We start from the raw sequence: 4,770 nt of genomic DNA, 5'->3' as shown, positions 1-4,770 counted from the left end.
CTTCTATAGCATGTCAAAGAGAGAAAAGCAGTCAAAGAGAGAAAGAGTGAAGAAAAGACAAGATCCTAATCTCCAGTAGAAAGAGAGACACAGCCCTTTGAAAATCCTAATTTAAGCCATAGTGATTCCATAGATAAGAAAAAGAAAAAAAGAAAAGTAGAAGAAAAAGGAAAGCAGGACATTTGCCCTTTAGATATCCTAGATCTAAACCTTTCCCAAGCCAGGGCTGAGATGACGTCTTTGGGTCTTTGCATTTTCTGGCATTTCTTCTTTTCTGGATGACACTGCATCCTTCAGTGTCTGCAGAAGAGAAAGCTTGTGGTATGCCTGATTCACCTAAAGATCTGCAGGGAATTGTCACCTGTACGAGCGCCTGACCTGCTTACCTCATCACAGATAACATGCAAAGCTGTGTGCAGTGGCTGGACTCAACCAACACTCACTCATGCATCTGCCTCCATTCTGTGCCTGGCACATCCATAGCAAACTGAAACCTAAGCCCATAGTTTGAGCTGAGTGCAGGCTGTAAGATGGGTGTGTAAAATTAGACAAGCAGGCTCAAGGGAAACTTGCACAAAGGTGACATCATCCACAGAGACTGTTGGCTGGTGAAGCGGCACCCTAGAGATCTTGTGACAAAGATGACATTCATCACCAGTGGCCAGTGGATTATTCAATTATGCCTATGTAATGGAGCCTCGATAAAAATCAGCAAGACAGTATTCATAGAGCTTTTGGGTAACTGAACACATACAGTGTTCTAGAAATTTGTGTGCTCATAAAAAGAGACACTGATACTTTTAAAGCCCATACAGAGTGTAGGTGTCTTTGTTTTGAAAGAAGTTTCTGCCTTTAATAATGGGTCCAGAATTTTAACTTATTAACAAGAGCACACTCTAAGGTAACCTAAATCTTCACATTACAAACATTAGAACCGGGATATTTCCACAAAAATGATTCCATAATTCACTAATAAGGTGCAACAAGTTTTACTTTAGAGAGATAAAGTTTTCTTTTGTTAACTAGGTAAGAATCAGATATTTATAAAGGAAAATAAAATCAAGTGATATCTCACCACAAATTCTAGTCATATGTTCAGTTTAGGAGAATGATCATCAGTGAATTTTGTGCCAGAAATATTTATTCTAAAAGAAAAGTCTTTTAATTTATAATTGTGTGTCTCTGAAGTGCTTGTGCCACTGTAAAGTCAAGGGCACCATCTCATACAGTTCTGTGTCCTTCTGGGAGGGAAGCTAAGGCTGCCTTATAACCCAGTAGAGGTATTGTAGCATACAAAAATAAGAAAAATCAACATTATTACAGGATTCTCTGTCATAAACATCCAATAAAACACAACTCTGGTCTTATATATAGTAGTAGCCATAGATACACATTAGGGCTTCCAAGAAGAATCTAGTACCCAACAGTCTGCTTTTATATTTGGGCTTATGTGAGCATAAAATAACCACATTTGGGCAAACAAGCTGTTTTATTATTTCTTTTAAAACTACAGTGCTTAAAAATGATGTAATAATTTCAATACCTGGCTTGGACATTTCCGGTTTTGTTTCCAAGCCTTAGCTATGGGTGAAACTGTTTTGGGCTATGAAGATGGATTAGGGCATCTTGCAACTCATGATGCATTTGGTTCAGCTTAGTTCTCGCGTCCTAAGCAGACAGACTGACAATTAAAACTCATCAGTTTTATTTTCAACATACTTTAACATGGATTCTATCCCTTGGGCTGAGCTCCAGATCTTCCTCAGTACCTCACACTCTCTCTCATTGGCCTGTTCCAACTCCAACTTAATATTACAGCGAACAACGGCCTTAGATTCTTCCAGTACAATTTGATTATATGAGGCAAGCTCCTTAATTTGAATCATAACCTCTTGGGTGAAAGTTCCACTCAAAAATACCTGAGAGACCAGGCCTTTGGCACATGACTCCCGTGCTGTCAGCTTTCGCCCAGCAAATAACATTTCATTGGCAGATGCTTTACCCATCATTTTTTGAAATGTAATAGTTGAACAGCCATCTGGACTCTGTCCAAAGGTCATACAAGGGGTTTGGAACCAAGCCTTTTCATTAGCCCACACGAGATCACAAAGAGGCAGGATGGATGCACCTAGTCCAATGGCAGGGCCATTGACTGATACAACAATAGGCTTTTTAAATTGAATAAAAGTATTCACAAATTACTTGATGGTGTCCACCATTTCAAGGCTTGCTCTGTTTCTGTCATTCCTTAAGTGTGTCACAAAGTACCCAAAATCAAGACTGCAACAAAAGACAATTCCAGCTGTACTGAACAGCACGAGCTTGCTGTCATCCACAGCAGCACTATTCAGAGCTTTAACCATTTCTTTGATTGCTTCTGTATTCAGTGCATTTTTTTTCTGTCGATCTAGTTGATAGCACTATCTGGGTGAATCCATCCTCTTTCTTCACTACAATGTCTCTGTATGTGCTGGCACTTTCTGTTAACCTTACGGTAAAGTACGTCTTCTTGATAAAAGGCTGGCCTCTGCTGTCATCAGTAATATTTCTTTGCCCACCTTTCACCTTTGAAACTGAGGTATGCACCTCTGTTGTTCCATTGGCTGCTAATGAGTCTATTAATACCACTATACCTTTTTGGGTAACTGAACCTGTGGCCATGGAAGCAGTAACTGAGCCAGACATCTGTGACATTGGTGGGTGTATCTGAGTCTTGTTCTCTATTCCAGTTTGTTCTGCACCAGGATGTGACAAATTGTCCTGGAGGAATTTCCCTTCTGTCACCTTGAAGACCACCGTGTCCTACTGATCTGCTGCAACAGGGTCCAGTTCCCCATGTTTCTGAAAGCCACTCACAGTTTTCTTGTCGTTAAAGGGGCTGTCAGGTGCAAGGATCTTGATAGTTGAATTTATTATCTCCATATTCTGTGTGTTGGAGAGAATTGAAGCTGCCTTCCTCCTAACGATCTTGCTGGCAGCAAATAACTTGCTATTTTTGGATCTGTGGTGTCTATCAGTCACTAGCGTTTTAGGAGAGTTCTTAGAATAGCTCGCTTTTGTAGATCTGGAAGTTCTTCTTCTGGCATTGTTTGAAAAAATTCTACTGGTTCTAGTCCATGTCAGTTTCTTCTGTTTTTCAGTCTGTCGTCTATTAAAATCATGTATACGTTTTTCACAGTCCGTGAGGTGCTGCTCTGGTTCCCAAGTGTCATCCTGTTTGTCCTAACCTTTCCACCGAATCAAACACTCTGTATTCCCATTTTCATCTTGTCTTTTGTCAACAATACTTTCAACCTCAAACTCCTGGGAAGCCATGAGGAAAGACACAGGATTGGAGCAGTTGCTGTGCCAACATTGTTTCAGTTGTGTCTCTACATAGCCACTCCTTTCTGCCTCCAGTTCTTCACCAGCTTCTGCGTATGGATGAACCTCTTCTATTTCGTCACCACTGGTGTAGTGAAAATTGTGTGAAATAACAGCTATGCTATGGTGCATGAGAGCTTGCTCAGTAGCCTCAGGTGAGAGTAGCTAAATCCACAGCCACAACCTTCTGGTGTAGAACAGAAAGCTTTCTTCCTGCCTGTTACTCCTTTGTGTTTGTTTGTTTAATTGTGGTTGCTATGACGATTGTATGGAACATTCTAATGTTCTAACATTTTTAAAGTTACACTAGCTTACCTTCAGTAACATACAAAACCTTTACTCCTGTATAATTTACCTCCACTATTTCACTTACTGAGTCCTCAAAATTATACCTTTATTCATTTTATGTCAAAAACAGAAATTAGAAGTGTTTTTTAAATTAAATATATTTGTGTTTTAAGATACGTGGAGAACAACTTGTGGAGGTGCATGTTGTTAATTTTTTTTTTTTCTTTTTGATATGGAGTCTCACCCTGTCACCCAGGCTGGAGTGCAGTGGTGCGATGTAGGCTCGTTCAAAGCTCCGACTCCTGGATTCACGCCATTCTCCTATGTCGGCGTCTCGAGTAGCTGAGACTACAGGTGCCTGCCACCTTGTCTGTAAATTTTTTTGTATTTTTAGTAGAGAAGGGGTTTCACCGTGTTAGCCAGGGTTGTCTTGATCTCCTGACCTTGTGATCCATGCAACTCGGCCTCCCAAAGTGCTGGGATTACAGGCGTGAGCCACCGTGCCTGGCCAAATGTTGCATCTTATATATTTGTACATATATTTATCTTTACCTTAACCTTTGTTTGTTCATACTGCTTTTGAGTGTCTGTCCATTCTACCCTGAAGTACTCCATAAGACATTTCTTAAAGGGTAGTCTACTTGAAAAGGGTGCCAGCTTTTATGTGGGAATGTCATAATGTGTCCCTCACCTTTGATGGACAATTTGGTGGATCATAAGGTTTAGGTTTGACAGTTTTTTCTGACATCACTTGGAACATATTAGTCTACTGCTTTCTATCGTCTTAGTTTTCAGATAAGTAATCTACTGCTTTTCAGTGGTTGTTAAGATAAGCAATCCACTGGCTATTTTTAGGGTCCCTTTTACATGACTAGCTACTTCCCCTACTTCCTTTGAAAATCCTCAAGATTCTCTTTGTGTTTGTTTTAGACAGTTTAATTATCAGGTAACTTTGAGTTTGTTTCTTTGAGTTTTTGTTACTTGGAGTCTGTTGAGCTTCTTGGGTGCTTCCTTATTGTCTTAAATTGTTGCATTCTTTATGACTATTTTGTTAAATAGTCTCCATGATCTTTTGTCTCTTCCTTCGATCTTTCAAAATGCATATGTATGGCTGCTTGA

General features: G+C 39.9%; 1 pseudogene; it reads right to left on the bottom strand.

The window, feature by feature from the left end:
- Window positions 1-1,688: 1,688 nt before the first annotated feature.
- On the bottom strand, window positions 1,689-3,315 carry LOC129025927 (testis-specific chromodomain protein Y 2-like; annotated as a pseudogene).
- Between the last annotated feature and the right edge of the window lie 1,455 nt (window positions 3,316-4,770).

Source organism: Pongo pygmaeus, chromosome Y (genome assembly GCF_028885625.2).
Source record: "Pongo pygmaeus isolate AG05252 chromosome Y, NHGRI_mPonPyg2-v2.0_pri, whole genome shotgun sequence".
NCBI classification, from domain to species: Eukaryota; Metazoa; Chordata; class Mammalia; order Primates; family Hominidae; genus Pongo; species Pongo pygmaeus.
Note: the sequence above shows the minus strand (reverse complement) of the source record. Positions and strands in the feature narration are given on the sequence as shown.